This window comes from Sinocyclocheilus anshuiensis, unplaced genomic scaffold (assembly GCF_001515605.1).
Source record: "Sinocyclocheilus anshuiensis isolate Anshui unplaced genomic scaffold, SAMN03320099.WGS_v1.1 scaffold659, whole genome shotgun sequence".
NCBI lineage: Eukaryota > Metazoa > Chordata > Actinopteri > Cypriniformes > Cyprinidae > Sinocyclocheilus > Sinocyclocheilus anshuiensis.
This window is the reverse complement of record NW_015549698.1, coordinates 1,412,706-1,422,318: the sequence shown is the minus strand read 5'-3', so window position 1 is coordinate 1,422,318 and position 9,613 is coordinate 1,412,706. Positions and strand designations below refer to the sequence as shown.

The 9,613-nt window shown below is 41.0% G+C and overlaps 1 pseudogene; it reads left to right on the top strand.

Annotated features, from left to right (window-relative positions):
* LOC107660542 (vesicular inhibitory amino acid transporter-like) overlaps positions 1–9,411 on the top strand; it is a 10,178-nt pseudogene extending 767 nt beyond the window's left edge.
* The last annotated feature ends 202 nt before the right edge of the window (positions 9,412–9,613 follow it).

The window sequence follows — 9,613 nt, the reverse complement described above, 5'->3', positions numbered from 1 at the left end:
TTGTGTGTGTGTGTGTGTGTGTGTCTGTGTGTGTGAGTGTGAGAGAGTTAAAAACACTAGATAAAAAGTCCTATCTTTTCCTCGGGGTGAGTAGGTATGCTCTGGAGTTTCTGGACTTCTTCTGCACCCTCTAGTGTTGGACTCACACATTTGGTCTCATCTGCATTCCCCAAAAGCAGACCGTCCTCATTCTGACAAAATGAAAAGCAAAACATTTTCTAAACAAACACACATTTTTAAGTGATTATAATGTTACGGTTCATCGGCCTGTCAGTCCTCCGCACAATTTGAAATGGATGCACAGCACAGGTGCGATGGCCCGGATCTCCGTTATGCATTTGCAGCGCTCAGACTGGCATCTGGCTGGACAGAACGACGTTTCTGATGGATGTCAGTGAGTTTGGCTGGATTGAGACACTTCGTGTGAGGTAAAGCTGTGAAAGCCAAGCAGTTCTGTGCACTCTTTTCCACATTCAGCGGCTGAGCTATGTCACGTTCTCAGCTTTCTTGGGTGAAGAGCCGTGTGAAGGCTCTCTGGATGAAGCGCTTGCATGCGGGGGCAGAGGAGAACCGAGGTCTGGTGGTGAGGGATGAGCTGGCTCAGATGTATGGAGACGTTTGCAGGTGTGACTCTCGGGCTGCCAGTCCTGAAAGTCCGGCTGCATTTCACTCAGACGGTTCCTGTGAGGACGGCGCTCACAGCACACGGCCGAGAATCACAACTTGGGAGGCAGGTTGGAACGTCACCAATGCCATGCATAAAACTGAATTGCGCTCACTCGTAGTGTCACGTATTTGCACATGCTGTCTGTGTTGTTTTAACACTTGATTCAGAAAATGAATTATGTAAATCAGATAAAAGTGCAAACACTGCCAAAAAAAAGTTAGGATGATCTGTTGTGTTGTGGAGGATGCAGCAGACCAACTTTCTGCATCACAGCACGGCCAGCATCCAATCAGCTCTTCAGAAAATCTACTAAATGGCACCCCACATCTAAATATATAACATTTTATATATATATAATATTTATTTATAACAATTACTGTATATAACATTTTTTTCAATCAGTATTTATGACTTCTTTTACAATAAAATATCTAAACATCTTTAAAACAAGTACTTGTGAAGCAGTTATCTAAGATACATTTTTATACCAAATATGCACATATATTTTCTTGTTTTAAGAATAAACCTCAAAACATTTTGTCATATTATAATTTTTTTTTTTTAAAGTAACACTTTATTTCAATAGTCAGCTTTAGACATTCTACTAATTATAAGTAACTGCAGCTACACTGTTAAAGATTTCAGAATGAAATGACAGTATATTCCAGGTTAATACTACCATTATTTTCACAGTAATTTCACAGAGGGACTTATCTTGTATCTAACGGCACTGTTAGGAATTTCTTGTAAACAAACAGCATCATACTGTGTTTCTACAGTGCATATGTGCTATGAAGGCTCCTAGCATGCAATGCAGCATGAATGTATCATGCTGTAGAGTTGTTGTTGTTGTTTTCATTCTTGTTGGTTTTATGTGTGCCATTGAACCTGTTTATGGTTTACTTTTAGCAGTTTGTGTTGTTTATTTTGTAATGTTGGTTTATGTTTTAAGTGTTGTTTTTATTTGTTGAATGTTACCATTTTTGTGTGTTGTATGTCGAGTATTGAAGTCACATCTTTCAAAGACGCATCTCAACAGTTGCTTCTCTATTGTGAAAGATCCATCCACAAACAGTTATGAATATGATATAGGTTATTGATTAATCTTCATGCTTAAATAATGCTAAAATAAAAGCTTAATTTCATGCTAACTAACTTAAAGTCAGGCGATTAGCTTATTTCATATTCTAGCTTATCATCATTTTGACAAATGTTTTCATTTGTCACACTTCTGACATGACAAGATTCCAAACAAATGTGAAACACTGATCACCATTATGGTGACTTCAAAACAATTACAGCAGTAAACAAACAAATTTCTCACAGTGGCACAGTTAAAGACAAACGCTATAATGTGAATTCACAGTAAAACAAGAGCAGCAAATTACTGTGATGTTAGCTTCATTCTGCTGTTCATTCACTGTCATTTCTAAGAAAATGACCCAGCATGCATCGATTTCACAGGAAATTTCTGACTACAGTCATTTATTGTAAAATAATAATCTTTAATCCTGTAAATTCCTGGCAGTATTTTACGGTGTACAAATAGCAGTCATTAGAGTATCAGTAGACTGCCTGCCTAATATCTGCTAACACTTTATTTTGATAGTCCATCAACACACTTTCTACTGACTATAGGTAACTTTGCAAGTACGTCAACTTATTCTACTAACTCTAACCCTAATCTAACAGTTTCCTAATTCTCTAATAAGAATTAGTTGACATGTAGTTTTAAAGTTACTTATAGTTACTTTCAATGTCTAAGGTGGACAGTCAAAATAAAGTGTAACCAATATATCTAGAACTAGATTAGTATACGGTGCTTAGTGATGCATGTTTTAGCTCTGAATTACTGCACTCAGTAGTGTAAAGTTAATTCACCCCGGGGTGTTTGGGAAGTGCTGCCTGTTATGTTCTTAAATTAAAACATTAAGTAAAAGATCATCAGCCAATTTCCTATCCTCAGATTCTGCATGCTTAGAATGATTGCACAAGTGTTTGTGTGTTTTTCAATATGCCTTCTTTACTTTATGGCAGCATACATCCTTGTTTATGTGAATGATACCCCATTACCTCATCTGTTCGCTCCCATTTGAGTCTGAGGGTAATATTTAGAACTGTTAATGATCACACAGCTCATTATTGCTGCTTGAGCTTGTTTAATGCATGCTTCTGCTTTACTTTATAGCGTAACGTGCCTCTCTTTCCCTCTTCACCCATCTGTCTCTCACGCTCCTGTCTTACTCTCTGTGAATCTGTCTTTCTTCTGTAGTGAGGTGTCTTGCTCTCTGCTGTCTGTATAGGCAGCATTCCAGTGAACCTCATAAACAGCTGATTTGCAGCTCTGTCTCAGGATAGCTGAGTGTCACATGACATTTAGGGTTCAGGTGATTGGATTAAAAAAAATCCAGAATTGAGTGCATATAAGCAAAAATGGCAGCATGCGGGTCACAAACTTTTGTCAGTTTGAATGAGTAATACTTCAAGTAAAATCTAAGAACAAACTGGTGTTTGAACAAATTTTGAACAAAATCAGGGCAAAACCAAGGTTTGGAGTTCGAAACAGCTTGTTTCTGGAAAAATTTGCTCCGGCTGTTAAACACCTCTGAACCATCATTGGTCAGTGGTGATGATGCAATGGGAGGGTGGGGCTCTAGGGCTCCGCCTTTTTTGAGTGGAAATCTCTGGTCTATTTCTTCTTTTCGGTCTGTCGAGGTCAGATGCAGTAAAAACATGAAAACACTGCAGAGCTGCTTTATGGTAGAACTTTGAGTTGTAATTGACATTAACATGTTGCTAAGCTAACAACATGTTTCCATAATGAGCAATACAATTACATAACACTCAAATATTGGGTGAAATTGTTCATTTTTAGTTGATTTCACTTGATAATTATTGAATTAAATACATTTTTATTTTGACCATGTTTCTTTTGACCCCATCTGCCATCTTTTCACAGAGCTTGTCACAATGCATTCTGGGATTGCCTTAAGTGTGAAAGACACAAGCAATGTTGCCTTCGAGTTTGGCCAACACAGCTACCATTTGGTACAGCCGTCATGTCAGAAGAGCATCTATGAAGCCTAAAAATGCGTCTCTGCACTCTTTCTCTCTCTGCCGTGTCTCTGTGTGTGAATGATCAGCTGTCGTCTGTTCACGAGAGATACAGTCATTAGGACCCTGAGAGGAAATTAATGCAGTGTTGTATCTTTATTCATTGTGTCTAACACAAAGCAATTTACCAACAATTACAGTCAAGATAAAATATCCGTCACTTAGCGCCTCTTTAGAGATGACTGTGACTTCATTAGTGCAGGGTGCGTGAGAGGGTGTGATTTCATTACTCCCATCTGTTGTACGGCTGTGAGTGTGTGTGTGTGTGTGTGTGTGTGTGTGTTTGTAACATCTCTCCTAGTGGTCATTATATGCAGACTAGCACCAACCCTGTATGTGCTCAGAGGTTCCTCTTCATTACTTAATGGAGTTCTCAGTTATGGTTAGTTTAAGTATCAACTTTGCCTCACGTTTCTCATAAAATGACTTGGGAGAAGTCTGTGCATGTGAGCCCTGTGGTGGACTGACCATCCATCCAGGCTGAGACACTGGGATAGCCTCCAGAATCCATGCGGCCCTTACAAGCGGTTTGAAGAATGGATGGTTGGATTTAGAAGAAGTAACAATAAAAGAAATAATAATAATACCTTAGTGGGTAACACTTTTACCTCACACTTTTCGCCCAAACTCCAAAGACATGCAGGCAATTTTAGCGTGATCTTGCCGTCATTTCTGTGTGCAAAATGCATAAAATCAGAGGCAAATCGGTGCTAATTCACGCAAGTGACAATCGTGTTGTAGGCCTATGTGTTATCAAAGACACGATCTGAGAGAAGCGCTGATGCAGTCCTCACAGTCCTGAAGTGTGACATTTGTTTTGACTGGAAATTACATTGGCGATGACCCACAGCCAATGAGAGACCAGATACAGTGCACGGGAAAGTTTGGGGGGAGGACTCATAATAGATCTTTGGTTGTAAAAACTAAGTTTATAGACAAGGGAGAGCTGTTAGCAATTCTTCCTAGTGAAAAGTTGTGTAATGTGTGAGCCCCATCGCTGACAATTTCATGTAAATTCATGCGATTTGATTAAAACATAGCGTTGATTAATGTAGCCAATCACAGACAAACCTGTTGATTTCCTGAACACCTCTGATTGCCCATTGCATTTAAGAATTCACTGGCCACTCAAAACTCTGCATGCACACGAATCCTCTCATTGTCACAAAAAAGTACACAATGTAAATAAGAGATTCGTTGTATACTGTAGAAAACTTGACTGATTATAATGAAACTAGTGCTGTCAAACTATTAATCGTGATTAATCGCATCCAAAATAAACGTTTTTGTTTACATAATATATGAATGTGTACTGTTTGTTTATTATGTATATATAAACACACACACATTCAGTACATATTTTGAAAATATTTACATGTACAGTATATACATTTATGTTTATAATATTATATTTTATATTATATACATAAATTTAATATCTAAACATAACATATTTTTCTTAAATATATACATGCATGTGTTTGTATTTATATACACATAATAAATATACTCAGTTCACACTCAAATATTATGTAAACAAAAACGTTTATTTTGGATGCGATTAATCGTTTAACAGCACTAAACGAAACTTTGTGAGACTGAGATGAAATAAAGTGAGTGACAGCTTTTTAGTTATTTTAAGGGGAACGCTATTTGCGTGCTTTCTAGACTATAATCCATTTGGAATTTGAATAAAAGTTTAGTTTTTCGTGCTGCTAAGAGGACCAATGGCCACATATCCTGTACACACAGCAAAGTTTTAGGAGTGAAATAAATCACTCATCCCTCATATAAATGCCTAATTGACTTTCAAAGTTGCAGTAATTGACATAGTGATAGTGATAGTGAACCACAGCAATGGATGGGAAAAAATGCCATTTTCCAAATGGCATGTTTTCCCATCCATTGCTGTAAAAGTACAGTAGAAATTACAGTAAAAGTAATGTTTTGTTTTCTCAGGGTATCTTTGTGCTGGGCCTGCCCTACGCCCTGCTGCAGAGTGGGTACATGGGTCTGCTGTTGCTGGTGTTAGCCGCGCTCATCTGTAGCTACACCGGAAAGATCCTGGTGTCCTGCCTGTACGAAGAGGACAAGAACGGCCGCTCGGTCCGCGTCAGACGCACCTACGAGGACGTCGCTACCGCCTGCTGCAGACACATTTTCCCTTATATCGGGGGCAAGGTGGTGAACGCCACGCAGGTGGTGGAACTGCTGATGACGTGCATCCTATACTTGGTTGTCAGCAGTAACCTGATGTGCCACAGCCTATTTTTCCTGCCTCTGACCCCGGCGGCCAGCTCCGCCTTCACCTTTCTCATCCTGGTGCCCTGCATGCTGATCCGTGACCTGCGGGTGGTGTCGCGTCTGAGCCTCTCCTGCTCACTGGCTCAGTTCCTTATCACCTTTATTGTGATTGGCTACTGCCTCCGTCAGTCATCACAGTGGGCCAGTAGGAGGCTGAGTGCGGTAGTGGTGGACTTCGAGGGCTTCCAGGTTGCAGTGGGGGTGATTATCTTTAGCTAAACATCACAGATATACCTGCCTACGCTGAAGGAGAGCATGATCGACAGGCTAGACTTCAACAGCATGATAGACTGGACTCACGCTCTGGCCTGCGTACTGAAGACAGTGTTCTCCGTGGTGGCCTTCCTCACTTGGGGAGAGGAAACCAAAGAGGTGTACTAATCACTCACATGACTGTAGTTGAAGGCTCCACTTATTTACCAGCTTACAACTACATACAGCAGAAAAAATGCATGCAATGTTGTGCGACATTTTCCTTGGTCCAAACATTTTTAGCACTAATACTAATCACAATAAGCAAGCCACTTGTTAAGTTGTGACATATCGAAAACTGTTTCCGGGCCCAAGCCTCTACTTTCAAGTGAGAATAAGCTCACTATGTACATTACAGTCTCCTGCGTACCAGACACCAATATTGCAACAATTCATAAAAGATGAATCACTGTCTGGCCAACTGAGATTTCATTTTGGAGATAAAGGTTAGAATCATAAGTTTTCTGCAGTACTTTAGCACACAGTGAGTGTATTATTGTTATTATTAGCACCGTTTGTTGTGTACTTTTGGTATCTGATAAAGCAATTGGATCTGGAATTGTTGGTGACCCATGATGCGATAAGGTGCATCTCATTAAAAAAAAAAAAATCCCTTAATTTGCAGGAAAAAAAAGTAACACCTGCTTGAGGTGGTTTTTGACTTGTGTGAAAACCAGTTAATGTGAATAATGGGAGATGGAGATGCATTTGCTAAATAAATTCTGATGTACTGAAAATGAAACACATGTAACTAATCGGTTGATGTGGTCTTTCCAATCGGCTGTTTCTGCTTATGGTGTCTTTGCAGTTTTTTATTTACTGTTGGTTACTAGGCTACCAATACCACCATCATCCGCTCAAACAGCTTGATGGAAACGCAACTAATTTTTAACAAACTTTGAAAAGATTTGCTTCACTTTTTGATGGAAACCCAGCTAGTGGCCTTCCAGGAGCAGGATTGGAGATTCCTGCCCTACGTAGTGGATGGCGATGGGATGTTAAATCTAACAGCAACACATCAGGTGCATTTGAAACGCCATTCCTTGAAAAGTAAAAAAGGCAAATGTTTCCATGTAGTAAAAAAATGTTAAGTGTTCAACACTAAAACAGAGTGAGTGTACGTCTTGTGGGACATGACTGGAGTTTTATTACTGATGTGACTTCAAAAGTGGTTCACCTAATGAGAATTTAAGATTTGAAATTGAGAATTAAATCTGATTTATACAATTTTTGGGACTATTTTAGCTTCATCCTAGCTCGAGTTTCCTTTTTATTCAGAATGGCCCAATATGGCTCAGTGGGTAGCACAGCAAGAAGGTCCTCAGGTTTGAGTCCTGTCTAAGCCAGACGTCTTTTCTGTATGGAGCTTGCATGTTCTCCCAGTGTCAGCGTGGGTTTCTTCCAGCCAGGTACTCTGGTTTCCCCCACAGTCTAAAAGCATGTAGAGGATAGGATACATTAAAATGGCCATAGGTGTGAGTGTGAATCTGTCCCAGCACTGGGGATGCTTTCAGTGCTGAGTTGGGTCAGGAAGGGCATCCAGTGTAAAACAAAAAATTGAGACAAGTTTGCTTTGTATTAAGGGCATAGTCCACCCAGATAGATATAAAAATCCTGACATTATTCCTATGTTCCCTAGATTTATATGACAAATGATGAACACATGACAATGGGTCCTATGTTCCCATGGTTAGGTGTAGGGTTAGTGGTAGGCGCTTTTCCACTGCGTGGTACGACTCGGCTCGGCACGGCTCAGTACGGCACGGCACGGTTCGGCTCGGCACGGTTTGCGTTTCCACTGCAGTTCAGTACCGCATTAGAGTGGGCGGGATTATTCACATGTTGTTATAGTTGCGCCGCCTCTACTACCACGACTCCTAAAAAAACTTTTTCATTCTGCGTCGCCCCATCAAGCTCTCGCTGGATCCGCTCCTCTGCTATCAACGAGAGGAACGTCAGTTCTTTGAACGTCTGCTGGTCCTTAGCTGGTCATGAGCTGGTTTAAGGTGGTAATGTGCTGGTCCTAAGCTTGTCCTGAGCAGGAGCTAGTTGCTTTGGACCAGCTTAGGACCAGCACATGACCAGCTGAGAATCAGTTTAAACCAGCTCAAACCAGCAGCCATGCTTCAAAACATACCTAACCAGTATATGTTGTTTTTTTAAGAGGGTGGGAACATAAGCTCCCATCTTTCTACTGTAGAACACAAAAGGAGATATTTAGCAACATATCCAAGCTGTTTTTTTCCACACCATGGCAGTGAATGGTAGCCATGGCAATGCCACTCCCTGTTGAAAAAAAACAGCATATGCTGGTTAGGTATGTTTTGAGCCCTAGCTCCTGCTCAGGACCAGCTTAGGACGAGCACATGACCAGCAGCCATTCTTCAAAACATACCTAACCAGCATATGCTGGATTTTTCAACAGGGCTGTCATTTCTTTCTGGGTGAACTATGCATTTTTACATTTTTGCATTTGGCAGATGCTTTTATCTCAAGCGACTTACATTGCATTCAAGGTAGAGATTTGACATTTTACCAGTTCTTGCGTTCCTGGGAATCAAACCCATGACCTTGGCATAACTAGCACTCTACTGTTTGAGCTACATGAACCTTAAATATTTTTTTTTTATTCTTAGGTGATAACAGATAACCTGCCCACCGCTTTGTGGATGGTGGTGAACCTGTGTCTGCTGGCAAAGGCTCTCCTCTCGTACCCTCTGCCGTTCTACGTCACGGCAGAAATACTGCAGATGGGCGTCCTGAAGCTCAACCCGTCCGCAGAAGGGTCCGAGCGGTGGACGCTGCTACTGCGTGGATCCCTCCTCCTCCTCACCCTCATCATGGTGCTGTACGTGCCTCATTTATCCCTCCTCATGGACCTCATGGGCAGTGTGATCGGGGCAGCCATGACGCTTCTGCTCCCGGCGCTCTTCCACCTGCAGCTGAAATGGACTCAGCTGGACGTGAGCCGCAGGACTCTGGACCTGCTGATATTACTGCTGGGCTGTTTCTGCAGCATCTCCGGGGTTATATGTTCCATCAGAGGAATGATAACAGCCTTTGAAGACAAATAGATAGCAAATCATGCTCTCTGTCTGTGAGTCTGCGTTTCCATTTGCTCTGGTTGGTGGTGTTTGGTTGTTAATAAAGTTAAACGGAGCTGTGTCTGAAGGTTAATGAGCCTGCTTTGCTTCCTTCCACAAATCTGACTGTGAAATGTTATCTAGCGTCGAGTGTTGTTGTCATAATTCACCATGTTCATTGCTCAGGCACTTA